The sequence below is a fragment of the Leucopleurus acutus genome (assembly GCF_964270905.1).
Source record: "Leucopleurus acutus genome assembly, chromosome: 5".
Lineage (NCBI taxonomy): Eukaryota > Metazoa > Chordata > Mammalia > Artiodactyla > Delphinidae > Leucopleurus > Leucopleurus acutus.
The window spans coordinates 115953399-115972340 of record NC_139147.1 but is presented as its reverse complement, the minus strand read 5'-3'; the positions used below and the strand labels follow the sequence as shown (position 1 = coordinate 115972340).

General features: G+C 38.5%; 1 protein-coding gene across 2 annotated transcripts in view; it reads left to right on the top strand.

Annotated features, from left to right (window-relative positions):
* The window catches only part of AGTR1 (angiotensin II receptor type 1), a 44885-nt gene that overhangs the window by 12112 nt on the left and 13831 nt on the right, over window positions 1–18942 (top strand). Inside the window, exon 3 of one of the 2 annotated variants that reach the window (XM_082839214.1) lies at window positions 16543–16688. The gene's annotated coding sequence lies outside the window, so the exon portion shown is untranslated. Of the gene's footprint in view, window positions 1–16287; window positions 16689–18942 lie in introns of those variants that run through there. The other variant, XM_082839215.1, reaches the window with a different exon arrangement.

Genomic DNA, 18942 nt, shown 5'->3' with positions numbered 1-18942 from the left:
TTGGAGAGCCAAGCAAAATAACTATTAGATCATTTATTTTTTTATCTTTTTTTATGGAAATGTGCAGTATTTTGATTTCAAAATTGTATGTATCACAGATAACAATATTTTGTTTATCATTTTAATTAATATAATCACCCCCTTTTACAGTGTATTCTTAAACTTCTTAGTCACGATTTTTCCACTAATACGATCCTGTTATTTAACATCAGTCTCACTTACTTTCCAGTCACTTATACCTAGTAATTCAATTAAATTTGGTTCCTGGACTAACGGTTGTGCATTACACAAGGCAAGAAATTAAAAACAAGTTTATCTTTGAGTTACTGAAGTATCAAGGATTTGAGATAGCTATATAACTAGCTGTGAAAAAGGCATATAAATATCCAGCCAATATTCCCTTTACAGATTTAATAGTATCATTTTTCAGTGAAAGCATAAATAATAGAAGTTTGGACCCAGTTTGGAACTGTTAAATATGAATCCGAGTCTTACCAATGAAAAAAAGGCAAAGTAAAGGTTAGCCACTTGTGGAGCTTTTTCTTTTTTCTTCAATAAACCAAAAAATAGCTTTCTTTATAGAATAACAGGTTTACTCCAAGTAACCTATTATTCACACAGTTTATCTACAGTAACATTGTTCCTAGGTTTAAATAATATAGCTAGATATGCTCAACATACAACTATTAATACTTTTAACAATTAAAAGAGCTCAGAGAATTAGCCTCTAAATTTAGAGGTTCTGTTTTGCCGGCAGGAAGAACTCTTCACTAGTACCAAAAGTGCTGTCCTCCTCTCCCTTCAACTAGCTAGTCATTCCTTTTAAGAATCTTGAGATGATTTGGATATATAGGAGTCATTTTTTTTTAATTCTAGGAAGATCTAAGATATCTCAGAAATGTAATAGTACAGTGCAGACCTGGCAGAAGGTAACCAGTTATCTGGAACTAGGTCTTTGGCATCTTTCCAGATTTGGAACAAAATACTGGACTCTCCCTGGGCATCTGTGAGACAACAGGAGCAATGTCATACCGCAAGTCCAAAATCCAATCAGGAGCAGCCTTCCTTCTCCTCTTATCCAGGCAAAGCCAAAATACTTCTGCACACAGCATGGGCCACCATAAAAAGCAAACAAAGCCACTGTAGATAAAACCAAGCAGTGGGTAGGGCTGTCTTTTGACCTAGAGTCTGAACCCTGGCTCCTCAGTGATGCTCCAGGCCAACGAACAAGAACACGATGGGCATTTTGCTGCCTCTTGGTCCCTCCAGTGCGGTCAGTGTACAGAGCAGGAGGATAAAACAAATCAGTATCTTCCTTAACAATGCAGAGAAGGAAATCCAACCTGCTTTGGCAGTGTGAAAGCAATGCAAATTTGAGTCATTGATGACCATAGCTTCTTATGTGATATAGAAGTTTATTCTGTAACACTAATGGCCCAGCCATATTTTATTCAATTCTAAACCATTAATGAATGCTCATCTTCATTTTACATAGAACATATTTATCTATACACAACTGAACAAATAGGGAATGTTGGAAATGGCCCTGTGAGAAGTACTGGCCCACAATGCACCTGCTTGGTTTGGGGCATTTGAAGTAGTTAGTATAGGCTCCCTCTGGATTTCTGCTAGAATGTTGATTTAACTAGATCAATGAACTAGACACATAGCATCTGAATTAAAGAGTGAGAAATATAATATGAACCCATTAAGTGAAGGAAAAATTTACTATGAATAAAATAATAAATGTCAATAAATTTAAAAATTGACTTCAGTTTCCTTTATATGACAAATGTAACAGATCTAATTTGACATCTTAAAATGAAGAGATCTATGTGTAATCTATTTTGTGATTTTTATCTTCTTAGGAGTATGTTTTGATATCTTTAACCTTCATATTTATTTTTTTTTCTTTTATCAGTTTCTATGGTGTAAACATCCATCAATCCATATTGGTTGACATATATATATATATATATATATATATATATATATATATATATATATATATATATATATATATATCTCAAGAGAAAGTAATGCTGCAATCCTTCTCAGCAATTTATTCTAACAATTAAGAACCCTTGGGGTTTCCCTGGTGGCGCAGTGGTTGAGGGTCCGCCTGCTGATGCTGGGGACACGGGTTCATGCCCCGGTCTGGGAAGATCCCACATGCCGCGGAGCGGCTGGGCCCGTGAGCCATGGCTGCTGAGCCTGCGCGTCCGGAGCCTGTGCTCTGCAACGGGAGAGGCCACGACAGTGAGAGGCCCACATACCGCAAAAAAAAAAAAAAAAAAAAGAACCCTTAAGCTAAATAGAATAATTCATTTCACAGGAAACTCTTATTCAATATGTATAATTAGTTTTAGTTAACTTTATTAATGAAATGCTGCAAATCAATTAGGTTTGCAATAATCAGCTCCCAAGGACCCAAGAGGGGCTGTTTCCCTCACAAGAGGGGAAGGTGATATACAATTTAGTTGGGAAGCAAATGTAATTAGATTTCATCAGTTGAATATTCCTGTCCTGATGTGGAATTAGGCACATACCCAAGCCTGAGTTTATAGTTGGAAAGAGGTAGAAAAAGCAGCATGACTTAGAAAATGTCTTCATGGTCCTACTGACCACAAACTAACAGCCAAAGTGGGCCTTTGAAACCACAGGTAGACAGGTTTTCTTCTGACAGGGCTATGTTTACATTTGTTTTTCGAATCTGAATGTCTTTAAGTAGAAGAGCACAGGAACTCAACTATTTGTCACTCCTTAATGGCACTTCACGCATTTATCTAACTGCCTAAATCCTGATGGCATTTCAGTTTGCAACTATTGTGACCTAGAAGTTTATTATTGAACAGGTGTGGGGTAACCCTAAAGTTCCTTTCTTCTGACTCTAAAATAAGAATATCAAAGAAATGTCATGACAGTAAAAAAGTCTATATTAAACACAAGGTATTCCTATTTAGGGCTGCAGTTTGCAACAGATTCTGCTGTTATTCACTCAATAAGTATTTTTATTGGACACCTACATGCCAGTCACTGTTTTCAGCATTAAGGACAAAGTGTGAGCAAAGCAGACAAAAATCCCTACCCTCATAGAACTTACATTCTAGTGCATGTAGACAGAAAAACAAGTAAAGTATATATGTTGGATGGCATGAATAATGGAAATAGAATGTGGAGGCAGTGAGGGAGAAGGGTACAGTTTGTAAAGGGAGTTTAGGGAAAGCCTGCTTAGTAAGAAGGCAGGAACTATGTGGACATCTGGAGGAAGATGGCTGTATGGAGAGAGCAGAGCAAATGCAAAGGCCCTGAGGCAGCACTATACTGGCATATTCGAGGCACAGCAAATAGGCCAGTATCCAAAAAGCCAGTATTGAAGGGTATAAACTGACAGGTAGACTAGAGACATATTTAGAATGGATGCTAGAAGAGGGGAACAAATGAAATTTTTAAACTGAAATGGTTTAAATATTGAAAATGCTTTGAAATATAGTGAAATATTTTCACACAAGAGATTTTAAAAAGAAGTCAGGTCCATGATTCAATCCCCAATGACTGGTTCAGTAGCCATCATGGTCAGGGGCTACATCTAGAACTCTAATCACTAAAAACCTGCATTTGACGTCAGTTCCTCCTGGACAACCAAATGACTTGTTTGGCACCTTTGGTATACCCCAAAAACACTTTGCCTATCACTGACCTGTAATCCCATGTCTCTGGGCCTGAAAATAAAACTCCCTGTAACAGAGTTAGTGGTGCATGGCATTGCCATTAGATTATTTTTAGTGAAAGCTTTGCCTCCTGACACAAATGCACTGATGAACTTAATAATTCCTGGGGCTACCACTGAATGCAAAATGACTTCATATACTGGTTACTCCATTTAAATTATTTTATCTTCAAGTCCAACAAAAAGAAAATTCTAAATAAAAAGATACATTTGGGATTGTACATGTGGCATCCATCCACATATAACTGAAATAAAATTATTTAATGGAAAATTTCAAATTCAGCCACCTCTAAATATGTAAGATAGTCTGAATGAGAAGGAACAATTCTGACTTTGTATTATTTTTTAGTGGTAGTGTTTTCTCATAATCCCATGCCTTTTTCCTGTCCTGCTATTCTTCAAGATTTCCTAATGAGAATTAGAGAACAGGCATATTTAACAATCTGTATTTGCAGGTTGTAAACAAGAAAATGAAGACTAATAGTTTCTCTCCTGCTAATTTGATTTTCGACAGCTCCTCTCCTACCAGCTTAGGCAAAGGACTTAGTTACTATTTCCAGCAGATGGGGCCAAGGAAAAGACAATCATCTGTGATGTCATGCTTCCCCCAAGTAGGCCAGCTGCCTTTCAGGCCTCGGTTAGAGACTTCTAACCGAAGAAATGAGAAGTGATCATGAAGAGAACGAGGAAAAAGTGCAATTTCCTTTATTCTAGAAAAACAATACTCAGTGGCTGGTTCACAATGCTACAGTAAAACATTTTCATACATTTCTCCTGCACATGTGGAGAGTTATAAGCTATGCACTTAGAAGTAGAAATGCTGATTTGATTTCCAAAGTGGTGGTGATAGAAGGAGGCTTCTGGAAACGGGGTTGTGCTGAGTTGACAGAAAGATAAAGGATTCAGTCCTTAACTGGTAATATGTGACTGGCTCTCTAAACTGAAATATAACCCCAAAAGAACTTCTTCTGGTACAATTCCAGGTCCCAGGGCTAGTTAATGGTACAAATAGTTATTTATATACAACTATACAGGAATGTATTTCCCAGGACCCCTCTTATCATTGACATCTCATAAAATCAGCCCTGCAAAAGAACGAGAACATTCTGAGAACATACAACACGTAACTTTAAATGAGGAAATTTCCTTTTCTCATGCAAAAGCATGAAAGTTGGTTTGAATTGACATGGACTTCTGTCCAGGCCAGGGCCTGTGATTTCAGGAAGCATGTATCTCTTTTGAAACTCTAGCGTGTCCTTGGAAATGGCTGCGTAAAGGCCAAACTGCCAAAGTCTATTCCTTCTCCTCTGAGTAAAATCTTTTAGTTGTATGTCAGTAGCTGGTCTTTTTTCTCCTCAGTGCTTGTTGCAAAATACCACAGTTTTCATTCTAAACCCCAACAGTATTAGGAAGACAAGTTGAGTTAAAATAATGCCTGTAATTTAATAAGTATTCTGTCCCTAATAAAAAGGTAGTTAGTCACAGCTTCGTTCAAATCCCTCTCCCCCAGATTTTTCTCCTGAAAGGAGATACTAGACAGCATTTTAGGGAAAACAAACTTTTGTCAATCGCTAAGGATAAGGTAATAAAAGGGTTGAAAATAGCATTTTAAGCATCATGTTTTTTCTTTAAATTCCCTGAGGTTGAACAAATTCTTAAACTTCATTTTTTTAACTGCCCTGAAAATAGTTTGTCTCTAGTTGACTCTTATTCAGGGCAATGTTGTATCTTCTTAATCTAGTAGAGTCACAAATTTAAGTGACTGAGCAAGTAATTGAAATGGTACAATCTTCTCACTCAAAAAAAATAAAAAATAAAAAATCCAGGAGTGAATCATCCTTAAAACTCTCCCAACTTGCAGTCTAGTTTCATGGGTAAAAACTTTGGGAGACCAGTTTGGGAAGCAACCAGAGCCTGGTAGTTTCATACACTTGATCTTATCACCTTCTCACAACAACACTTAAAAGTAACTAGGATTAAAAAAATAAATTTGTTATTTAATATGGTAATAAAGTGTTTTTATGTGGAAAAATAAATAAATAAAATAAAGTATACCTCAGTAAACCTGAAAAAAAAAAAGTAACTAGGACTATTGCCATTGTATTATATTGCTATTTTTTTAAATGCAGACACAAAGAGAATGTAATAGTTAACATCTATTAACTGGACACTTAGTTGGTCAGGCACTGGGTTAGTCACTTTATCTCCATCTTCTTAATTCACAAAAACAAAACAAAACAAAACTGCAAGCTAGGTTTTCTTATTGGCTTCATTTTTTCACAGACAGTGAGTCTAAGGGGCCCATCTTGCTAACCAATACCAGGGCAAGAACTGGAATTTTGGACTGACTCCAAAGCCCTAGTTCTCATTTCTCTCCCAGATGTCATCCATCAAATTCTTCAAAGCCTGAGATCTTCCTTTTTTTCAATTAACTGCTACACTAGCAGCATTTTTTGACGTATATGTATACAAGCGAACACTGTGCTAATATTTAATTATAGGTTTATACTGATGTTGGATGCAAGTATAAGCTAGCATCATCTTGAATAATAGTAGAAGAGTCAGGAGCTCTGAAAGTAATGTTCAGGATTGGGTAAAGCAGGTATTTTTCTGTCACATTTCAGTGAGAAAATTAATTCATATGCCACCAGCCATATGCAGAAATACAACAGGAAATGACAAACTTAACTACTTTAAATAATCTGGTCTGCAATACGAATTATTGCACTGTGAATTCGTGTCCTTCTGCTGTAGAACTGATCATTTGGATTATATAGGCAAGCGGTGTAAGACATTACTAAAATTATCCTTGAATCCTAGCTTTGAGATCTATATAAAACACTAGGCAGTTTGCCTGAGAACACGTAGAAAACACTTTTTTAAAGGATTGGGATGGGTTATTTTCCCTTCTGTTAAATATTAGCCTTTGAAATGAACTCAGCTGATCTGCTAAATAACATTTGCAAATTGTTGTGTTTTAATAAAGTGACAGACTGAGAGAGAAGCCACACTAGACCTGCTTATGCTTCTGGAGGCGTTACAGACCAGGAACATTATGCAATAATGCCTTTTAAAAGAAGGGAGCCACTTAGCTTTACACCTTGCCTGGCAACGAATGTAGACACTTACTACAAACTCGGGGGTAATTAGAATCTATGAACATCCAGCATCTAAATACCAGACCCCTGGTGCAATACATACTCAGTAAATTACCGTTTTTTACCTCTAGTATTTTCAACAATTTCATTTAAGTATGTGAATATATGAGTGTGTGGTGTTTTAGGAGGCCTGCTCTATAATGCTGTGGAAAGGTTTCATCACTATTAATCAGGTATGCAGTAAATGGGACACCTCATTTTTTCCATTTCTGGAAGGCTCAGAGCCTTTGCTGCTGCTGGCAGAAGGCAGACCCCAATGCACTATGCTAGTGAAAAATCCCCGGCAAACGTGGAACCCAGTGAAAATGTGGGAGACGCAACTTGCAGTCGCTACCACTGGCAATCATCGCCACTATTACAGCTTTAATCAGGCAAGCCCAGGTTCATGCATTGGTTTATAAAGTTGCAGCAAAGCCTTATACATTAAGCCTGAAAGAACATTAAGTTTTAGTCTAATCTTGGATCAACAAGAAATTCTTATTCAAAAACCTTCATAAAAGTAGTCAGATTGGTGTTTTAAGAACTAAACCGAATCACACTGCTTTAACTTTTGTTGCAATAGGAAAATAAATGCTTTAAGAATTAAAGTTAAAACACAGAGATCTTAAAATATGTTGGAGGAAAAACTACTTTACAGAAGATAAATTTGTTCCCTGGACTTGTAACTAACTGGCTGTTGATTTCCGGGTTTCTGAGTGTGAAGGTGTACTGTCTCCTAGACAGAGCAGGGAAGACTTGGTACCCTTCTGAATGAAAGGGTGCCTATTAGCTTTTCTCCTTCATTTCCTAAAGTGTGATTTTTATTCCCTGGTGTTATGTTTTTAAAAGATTTTAAATCTTAAAACATAGAAATAGGTGTTGAAATTGAGAGCTGAAAGTCTCAACCAGTTGGGTATGATTTTTTTAAATAGGTAATACAGACCTCTAGTGGTTGAACAGTTTGAAAGCCTCTGCAAGAAGAGGAAATTGTGCATCAGGTGTTTGCATTTTTTTTTTTTTGTTTTGAATTTTTGCAGTACGCGGGCCTCGCCCGTTGCAGAGCACAGGCTCCGGATGCGCAGGCTCAGCAGCCATGGCTCACGGGCCCAGCCGCTCCGTGGCATGTGGGATCTTCCCGGACCGGGGCACGAACCCGTGTCCCCTGCATCGGCAGGCGGACTCTCAACCACTGCGCCACCAGGGAAGCCCAGGTGCTTGCATTTTAAAGAGGAAAAACTGTTGCTAGTTACAATTACAATGCAAATTCACATAGTTCATACAAATCAAAAAAAGGTAATACTGTGCAGCAAGGGAAGATGGAGCACTTCCCATCCTTTTAGGTGCTCTCAATTCTCCCAAGACAAGCAAGGACCCCTCCCATCAAAGTCCCAGCAAGAAGTCTGGATCTGTATTGGTTTTCCTCTGAAAGATTAATGTCCAATTCACTTGTTATATGAATGGAGCTGGCAGATATCTGCGTTATGTAAAAATAGATTTCATTTTCCTTGGCACACAGTTTTGCCTCCATGAGACTCTTCTTCCTCTAAACTCCAAGGGCTCCCCGTGAAAATGCAAGAGAATCTCACACAGCCACTGCTTGCCTGTCCTTTCCCAGGTTCTCTCCATGGGGACAGCCACACTCCACTGGACTGGGGCTCAGTGTCTGGGGTGTTTCTCCATCTCTATGAGGTGCAAACTATTGGATCCGTGCACAAGCTTCGGTGATTATTAAATGTCTCTCTAGACCAGCGCTTCTCAAACATGAATAGCTACACAAACTACCTGGAGAATCTTGTTGACATTCAGATTCTGACTCAGTAGGTGTGGAATGGGGCCTGAGATGGCTTTACTAGAAAGCTCCCAGGTGATGCTGACGCTGGCATCCAGGACCACAGCCGGGAGGAGCGAGGAGACGCTCTAACATCTCTAATTTTTTATTACACTTTGTGTTTCACTGATTTCTTCATCTTTCTCTTCTTTTTTACTTCAATGGCATCTCAAAATTTAATTTTTGACTTTATATAACTTTTAAAGGTCTCTTTCACTTGACTATGCACAAAAGTCTCTGGGAACCTGTTATTCAAGTATTGTGAAGTTGACCTTACATTCTAAGAATGGATTCAGTGTCATCTGTTTAGTTTGGTGAGTTCATGGTGGTTGTGAGCACCTCTCTAGCACCTGAAGTAATTAGGCATTTGTAACCACAATTAAATACCTGATTAGCCATACTGGGAGAGTGCCTGAGATCGGATTTGTGCATGCTGAAAAACTACTAAGGCCCCAAGGTAACATCCACATCGTAAAATCAGGCAGAATAAAAAGCACGAGCTGAAACCCTTAAGAGTCAACAGATGAGAGTAAAATATGGGAAAAACATTTCTCAGACAAAATCCATCATCCAAAGAAGTTCCTATCATGGCATGTTATCAAGCTTAATTTTGAAATCCATAATTTTAGAACTTATGTCATGGGGTAGTCTTGAAAAGCCTCCTACAAACTTTTAACATTCAGTTTCAATCAAAAATAGTATATTAACAGGCTGTAGCATGGAGGGAGTACATAAATTATCATAGTTGCCCTGCATGAACAGTAATTCACAGATCTGGCTCAGACACGACTTAGATGAAATAATTAACTATGTATAGTACTTAACAGTATAAAAGTAATTAATCTAGCCGCCTCATACTGGTTTGGCCTAAATAAACATGTAATAAAAAAAAGCCATAGATTTTATTATTTTTTCACTTAACGTTACTACTTTAGTAAGTTGGAATTTTAATATGGCAGAAGAAAGATATCTTTCCCTTAAAAAAATAACACTTTCTTTTCAAATGTTAAAGTACTAACTATAAGCTGAATGAGTTCTGTTTATAATTGTGCACAGATGTTCTCAATTAATAGTATTATGCATTCTGCTTCACAGGAATTTGGTGAACATGATTATTTTAAATTATGGTGTAAATAAGAAAAAAAATCGATTTTTTTAACCACAAGTCACATAGACTCTGTTGAGGTACTACACTTGTGTGGTGGTGTAGCTTTGGCAAAATGTTTCAGATAAACTTGTTTTTTGCCCCATGGGTTCTGAGAGGAGACAAGTGGCCTTTGGCTTATAGACCCTTCATCAACAGGTCCACAAGGTAAAGGGCAGGGTCATTAGTTGGTATGAGGGCAAAAAAATAAGGCAAGTATCCCTTTTGGGCAAGAGAAAAGAGCTCGGGTGATTTCTGCGAGGGAGAAAGAGGTGCACCCCATGCAGGTCTTTTTTTAAAGTCCACTCCCAACGTATGGCTGCTCCTTTGCCTAATTTTTTTTTTTAATATTTATCTATTTATTTGGCTGCTCTGGGTCTTAGTTGCAGCACACGGGATCTTTATTGTGGCACATGGGATCTTTAGTTGCCGCATGTGAACTCTTAGCTGCAGCATGTGGGATCTAGTTCCCTGACCAGGGATAGAGCCCAGGTCCCCTGCATTGGGAGTGCAGAGTCTTAGCCACCGGACCACCAAGAAAGTCCCTCCCTTGCCTAATCTTACAGACTATAACATGTTCTATATGACCCCATTGCCTAATCATTATATTATTATCCCTATTTCATAAATAGACAAAGAAGAGGAGGAAGCTAAGTAATTCTTCCAAAATTAAATAGCACACAAGATGTAGGTCAAACTCAAACCCAGAGACTTCTACTTCCAGGCAAGATGGAGTGAGAGAGATTTACTGTCTCGCCAAAAACAACTACTAAAATATTATATATATATGAATATATATATGAATATATATATGAATATATATGAATATATATATGAATATATATATGAATATATGTGAATATATATATGAATATATATATATGAGAAACAAATGATTTTCAAGACAGTGGACACCAGGCAACAAAGGACAGTAGTCTCTGAGGGATAGAAGACAAATGAAGTGAGCCCCAGATCACTGCCTGGAGAAAGCTCCAAGCCAGGGCTCAGAAAGGATAATCCAGAAGGAGCTCCCAGGTGTCCCTGAGCTGTGGAGACGGAGCTGGGGTCCAGAGACGCAAGGAGCTAGAGATCACAGAGCAGAGTACCAGACGCTAGAGAGCTTTACAAAGAAAGAGCGTGGAAATCTGAAAGGTCCTCCCTGTGTTTCAGTGCATGTGAGTGAGTAATCACCCAGAAGGATTAGAGGGCACACTCCACAGAGATTATCCAGAGCCAGAAAATAGTTGTTGTTCCCACGAGCCTGAGGGGTAAAACTCATAATTCATGGGACATCAGGTAGCATATTCACAAGGGTTTTGCCTCAAGAATAGGAAAAAATTCGACTAAATGCTTCTCTGGTCCCACTTAACAAAGCTTAACAGCCAGATCTGAAGGAATCCAACTGTTTGCAAGTCATGTAACTGCTTCCCAGAACAAAGCTGGAGAATTTATATGGGAATACAAAAACATCCAATATCCAACAAGGTGAAGTTCACAGTGCTTAGCATCCATTCAAAAATTACCAGGCATGCAAAGAAGCAGGAAAATAAAATCCATAAAAAGAAAAAAAATCAATTAATAGAAACAGACCTAGTAATGACACAGATGATAGAATTCCGTATGTTCAAGAAGCTAGGGGAACGTCTGAACATATTGAAGAGACATGGACAATATTCAAATGTCTGAAATAGAATTTCTGGAGCTGAAAACTCAAACCAAGACTTCAGACACTATGACCATGTTCCTTCCACTGCCCCCACCATATTCTTCCCTGGATCATGAGTTTGATCCCAGTGGCCTCATACTTACTACTTGCTTAATACTGAAATTCCCAGATGAATACTTCCTTTCAAGAGGGGTTTAGCAGCTGAAGACAACAGACTTCCCGAAGGCGCTCCACATGGGCCCTTTCCCAACCCACTCTGACTCCCCCACCCCCGAGGCCCTTCTCTGGCTCGTGGAGCAGATGGCATCACTGTCTATGGACTGACACTCCTCTCTGGCATGGACTCCTCAGTAGAGTAGCTACTAGCAGTCCTCAACGTGGCACCTTCCGAATTATAAGAAAGTTTACATCATCAGACCACCATGTTCCATCTCGATTTTCCATCTCACATGAAAACTCTACAGCTTGAAACAGCATGAAATTTGTTCTCTTCACTCAAAATACAATTAAAATGGAAGTTAGTATTGATACTTTTGAAGCTCCCCACCCTTCCCATCCAAGGCACTATGTATAAAACCATGAACTGTGTTCTTCCAGCCAATGAGGCAATTAACCAAAATGTACATGTTGTCCTTTTACAGAATTCAAAATATGCTCATAAGAATTAAACTATTTTTCCAACCAAGCTAAAAAAAAATCAATTTACTTGTCTAGGGAGTTTTATTAGGGCTAGAATTCCAAGAAATGTATATGCTAGCCAAATATTACTGTTCATCAGACATGCTCCATATGCATCCAGTATTAATCCTGTGTGATTCCCTCAGTCAATGTACCCACTTAACAGCAGATATAGTCTATGTATTTTGTGTGTGTGTGTTCCTAAACCTGCAGTGAATGAATTTAGAAAAAAAGTATCAAAAACACAAACGTAGCCTTGCAACACAGATATGTAGATAATTTCATGCTTGGAGCACCACAGTTCACTTCAGAAACACTTTACTTGACAACGAAGCTTTCAAGAATAAGTATTTTCAGCACTTACTGAAAATATTTTAAAATCTCACCTCATCACCAGTTATATAACCAGGGCCATGTGGTCATTGTGGCTCTATGAAATGGCATCAGGCCCTTCCACTACTGATCGTCTTTTGGGCACTAGATGATACCTTTTGAATAGATGTTAAAATAATGTGCAAGAACCAAATATCAGAGATTGTGTGCTGTATTCACCCGCATGGAGACATCACTTTAGTGAAACGCAACAACAGCTCTAGAAAACGTAACAGTACCTTTACCAAAATATAAAAAGGAAAAAGGAAAGGTAAGTTGCTGGCAAGACCAAAGAAGCGGGGAGGTGCAGTACCAGCTGCCATTCTGAGACAGTTCTCAGACTCTGCACCAGGCTAGTCTCATGAGAGCAGGGGTGGGTAATACCTCATCCCATCATATCTCTTTGTTTTCCCACTACCCGCTACTCCTTGGTCATGGATTATTGTTGAATGTGGAAATGGAATGGGGGATGTCTAACAACAGCACACTTCAAGTATTTAGTGTATTATAAAAACACTGGAATGGGGCTTTGCAGCATCTTGCTGGGGCTTGAAGTCTGTTTTCTATTTTTTTTTTTTTTTTTGCGGTACGCGGGCCTCTCACTGTTGTGGCCTCCCCCGTTGCGGAGCACAGGCTCCGGACGCGCAGGCTCAGCGGCCATGGCTCACGGGCCCAGCCGCTCGGACCGGGGCACAAACCCATGTCCCCTGCATCGGCAGGTGGACTCTCAACCACTGTGCCACCAGGGAAGCCCGAAGTCTGTTTTCTTAATTGTAAAATTAGGCCTGGATCCTGAGTTGTAAATTGGCAGCCCTTGGACCAAATTTGGTCTGCAAAAGAGTTCTGTTTACTTCCACGCAGTGTTGATTTTTTCTCATTTGCTTTAGTTGAAAATATTTCAAAATAGGATACTCCATGTAAAATTTGAAATTTCCAGCTTATCTTAAAAAATCAGCCTGTATGTTCCCCTGATCACGACTGGCACAATTAAGAATCCCCTTCCCCACCTCCTCTGAGAAAGGGGAAGTGTCCACCACCATGGTCCACCACCATACCCACTTCACCCATCTCTGTTGCTCCCAGCCCCTATTAGTATTTAAATATGTGAACCCTGAAGCATGTAATTTCTAGGGCCCATTCCAGCAGTAAAATGTTATGAATCTCTGACTCAAGTTGTCTCAATAAAAGCAAAAGACTATAGAGAATAATATTTCAACTACATTCTAGGTTAAAACAGACTTTGCTTGGGTAGCCTGACAACCAAGACCCCATTTAGAATATCGTAATTGTGTATGTTTACAGGGACAAAGGGCATACATATAGTTTGTAGGTCACCCACCCGGCGGGTATGGAATTTGATTGTATCGCGAATGTGCCCTTCCTACAGTCTCGTTGTGGCTTCTTCTTTGTCTTCGGATGTAGAATATCTTTTTTGGTAGGTTCCAGTCTTTTTTGTCAATGGTTGTTCAGCAGTTTGTTGTAATCTTGGTGTTTTCGTGAGAAGAGATGGGCTCAAGTCCTTCCTGTCCACCATCTTGTCTCTGCCTCCCCTGGTGTCTCTAAGGGCGTACATATATATTCCTGTTTTTCTCTCAAGAAGAAAAGCAATAAATATGACCCCTAAATTTCCTTCTATAGCAGAAATTTCTGTGACTTCCTGATCTACACTGAGACAAAACTACACTCCAAACCTAAATCGAAAGTGCATAGTTACAGAATGACTTTTTCTGTAAAGAGAACATCTTAATTTGTTGATGTAACATGAAGCATGTTATTTATCTAGAGAATGGCTTTTAAGCGGATCGCTGGCATGCATATAACAATGCCTACTGAAACAGACTGATTCCTAGACATATTTTCTCTGTATCAGAACCTCTTCACATCCAAAATTATTAGCATACTATGTTATTCTCACAAAGTTCTAATGAACTGCACAAATCTGCCTGCTCTATTCTGAGTACAAAAATATTTAGCCTAATTTGTTTTTCCATTATTTTATATAGTAATAAAGTAATATCAAAAATGTTATTACCAGGGGCTTCCCTGGTGGCGCAGTGGTTGGGAGTCCACCTGCCGATGCAGGGGACACGGGTTTGTGCCCCGGTCCGGGAAGATCCCACATGCCGCGGAGCGGCTGGACCCGTGAGCCATGGCCGCTGAGCCTGAGCGTCCGGAGCCTGTGCTCCACAACGGGAGAGGCCACAACAGTGAGAGGCCCGCATACCTCAAAAAAAAAAAAAAATGTTATTACCAGAAATAATACAGTGTTTTATAATTATTAGAAAGTGAATCTCATGAAGTCATATTAAAAAACAACAATTACCACATGTTAAGTCAGATAATTCAAGGAAGAGACATATGAATACTAGGGGGGCTCTTGGCAAAGATATTTTTTTTCTCTCAATCCTACGCTTTGAAGGAAATTTTTGCCATTTAATTAGTTTAAGTATGCTTCATCAACCAAAGGTCTATAGTATGGTATTTTCCCCCCTCCAGCTTAAAGTACTCTTAAAATCATCTACACTTTAGGTGTCCATACTTTCACTTCTTTTAAAAATGGATCCTTCCTGGACCCTTTACATTGCTTTATGGGATTAACAACAAATTGTATCACCATACTGTATTGTATTGACAGAGCTCTAACATCATGCCAATCTGTTTCTTAGCCATGTGTAATAATGTGACAACTTATACATATATATAAATTTATGGGGTAATTCACTTAGTATTTGGTGGGGACATATGAATATATATTGAGAATATATAAAATGATAGTAAAAATAGATATTTATTGAGTATTTAATATATGGCAATCTTTTTTCCCCCATGTTGTTATTTAACCCTCATGTTAACAGCAAGTTTTTATCCTGTTTTAAAAGATGAGGACACTAAGGCTCAATGAGGATGAGTAAATTAGCCAGTTACAAGATTAGTCAGAGGTTGAGCCAGGATCTTACCTTTGTGACTGCAAAGCTTACGGTTTGTTTCCCATGATGCCTGCCAGCCACCAGACTCTGCTAACGTTAATTAAATTAATGTTCCCTTTTAAAATTCTAAGTACTGAATATATACCTCTTCATATATAGATTAGCTTTCCACTTCAGCCATATATTAAACTTGTTTTATGGTATATAGTCTGTTCACACTGAATGAGTATAATAAATTATCTTTTGAGGAAATTATTTTAAACATAGACTCTTACAACATTCTTACAAGGGCGAGGTAGAGGCTTTATCATCTCATTCCCATTGGTCAGAGCAAGGTCCAATGAAGGTTTAATGATTTGCCTAAGGTCTCAATTTCTAGAATGGCAAAGAAAAAGCCACCAAGTCCTCCACCCCCCAGTTCCAGACTACTGTTTGTTCTCAGTCTTTTTTTTCCCTCTGTTAAACCCTGCAATCAACTGATTTCTACTCTTCAACTTCTTAAATTATGTTGCTTTTTTACTTACCACTATTGGTTTTATATATTAAGATTCAGCATCAGCAGTTACCATATCTTTTAACTTCCTAATTCTGAGTGTTTCCATCTGATTGCTTATTTTTGAACCTTATGGGCTTTTTCTTTATTTCAGTTTTATCCCAATTATCCAGGAAAGGCTGCCTGAGTCTTCTGAAAGCTCTGATGTTCTCAATGAAAAGACCTTCTGAATGACCTTGTTTGTCTCCCATGAAGTTGCATATCACAACTTCAAATGTCCCACTAAAATGTTACCCATTTGGCATCAGTATACAGAAAAGGCTGCATTCTGTGATAAGAAGTACAGCAGTGTTTTCCTAGTGAGAGAACAGAGTCCTCAATGGTTTCGGGGAAGTATAATCTCCTCAGATTTAGCTGGTATTTCAAACACAATGGTGCTTTTCTTCTAGAACTAGTCAGTAAGAAATTTGTAGGGAAAAATACCACAGGAACCAATAAACAATTAAAATTTTGGTCATAGAACTCTATTAATATTGGTCCTTTAGAAACCCTTTTTTTGTTTTTCAGAAATGTTCTTCGGCTACAAAAACAACTACTCATTGCCCTTATGGATCAGTAAAGCAGTTGGGCAGAAGAGACAAGTAGCAGAGACTCAAACTAAGTAACTGAAACTCTTTGGTTGACAACTGGGAGAGATTATCATTTGTAACTAGGTATGTTTATCCCTCTCTAACTAGGTATGCTTATCCCTCTCTTACTTTTCTCTACTTGGTTTAATTCTCATTAGAGCCTTGATGACAGGCTACATTCAATGTGTAGAGAAAAAAAGCCTAATGTGAATGCAAAGATGAATTTACATTCAAATATTGTACAGTCAGTTTAGACACTAATGACTCAGATTGACACAGCAGTTGCCTATGGCAGTGACGCCACCAGAGGGCAGGGTTTGACTTCCGGACCTGGTGGCTGCCTTCCTCCAGAGGCAACCTTGGAGTTACTCTAAGAGCCATCAAATCCTTAGAAGCCCTTATAATGAATCTAAGCTCAAATTCTCTCTTCCATTGTTCTTGTACAGAATCCTAGAATTCTGGAAAATACTTAGAGAAGATAATTTCTAGAATGATCTGACACAACAGATATTTAGTCAACTCACAATTTTAGAGCCCCTACTAAGTATTCAGCATGACCTTGAACATTTAAAGGCTACCTGACAGAATTTTATCTTTTGAGGGATCTATAGTTTCCCTGGGAAGATATGAATATAATACCACCAATAAAACAGACTGTATAGTTAACTTATTCCACGAAAGATAAGAACTACAGGTCATCAAGAATTGAAAGGGGAAAAAACAAAGTCCAGACCAGAAAGATTTCTCAACATCAGTACCACTGACATCTTAGACTAGATAATTCTTTGCTGCAGGGGTCTATCCTGTGCCTTGTAAGATGATTAGCAGTATCTTTGGTCTCTACCCACTAGATGCTAGTAACACTCCCTCCTCCCTTTCCCCCTCTTATCGGAACCAAAAATGTCTCCAGACATTGCAAAATGTTCCTGGAGGGCAAAATTACCTGATAGAGAAGCACTTAACCAGAGTATATAGAGATGACCTTACAAAAAAAAAAAAAAAGAACTGAACCTCGAAACTTTAGAATGTCAGAAATGTAAGGACCTGCTCTCTAAGCCTCAGTTTCCTCATCTGAAGAGTGGGAATAATGGTGCCTTCCCTCATAGGTCTTGTATTAGTTTGCTAGGACTGCCATAACAAAATAACAATAGAAATTTATTTTCTCCCAGTTCTGGAGGCTAGAAGTTCAAGATCAAGTTGCCAGCAGGGTTAGTGTCTGGTGAGACCTTTCTTTTTCACTCGAAGACAGCCACCTTCTCACTGTCTTCACATGTTTTTTTCCTCTGTGCAAGCACATTCCTGGTGTGTCTTCCTTTAATAAGGACACCAATCTTACTGGATTAGGGCCCCAACCCTGTGACCTCATTTAACCTTAATTACCTCTTTAAAGGCCCTATCTCCAAATATAGTCACATTGAGGATTTAGGCTTCAATGTATGAATTTGAGGTTGGGGGGACACAATTCAGTTCATAACAGGGCTCTTACAGAGATGAAAGCAATTAGCACAATACTTGGCATATAGTAAGCATTCAATTAATCATAAATGTTCCTATTGTTAATATTAAGCCACTATTATTATAAGTCCCCCATGTGAATCAGATACCAGCTGAAGCACTGAAGAGTATAAAACAATAAGTTTATTTGAACACTTGTGAGTAACTTTGTGCTGAAGTTGTGCAGCTAAAAAGTTTAAATTGACATTTTCCCCATTGACGTAGCTAATTATTTCAAAGATGTTCTGGCTTCCTTTATGCAAAGGTCAAAGGGCAGTAGATCCTGCATCCCCAGCATCTGATGAGTAGTAAATGACCCAGAAATAAGCTTTTAAGTGCTTTGGGGAATTTCTTTGTGTAAAGAAATTCTGTGTAAATATTTCTTGGGAGTGAGGGTGATTAAGTTCACCCTCTTAATTTGATTTATGTTTCACCTATCTCACAGGAGATAAGAACAAAAATAAACTAGGGAGGAAAAGAAATAAACAGTTTTGAACAGTTGTGGTCTTTAGTTGGAACCAAAAAACCGTGGAGATTTTGAAATTGCAAAGGAACATGGGCCTTCTTCTGCCAAAAAACTTGTTTATAAAAACTAGAGAGTGTTAGATATTTCTACCACACTGGCTTATCATTTGAAATTTCTGCTGGCTCAAGTGAAAGTGTGCTGTCCGATATCCTACTGTGGGATTTCCTCCTTAACCACAGTTGCTTTCCGATCAGAGGCTTGTGGCTTTGAGACCAGAACGCAGTCGGCTTAGCCAGCCAGAAGAACAAGAGGAGAGGTTTCATATCTCATGAAAAAAAGGAAGCACTAACGGGGGAAAAATGGAGTCAACGCTGACAG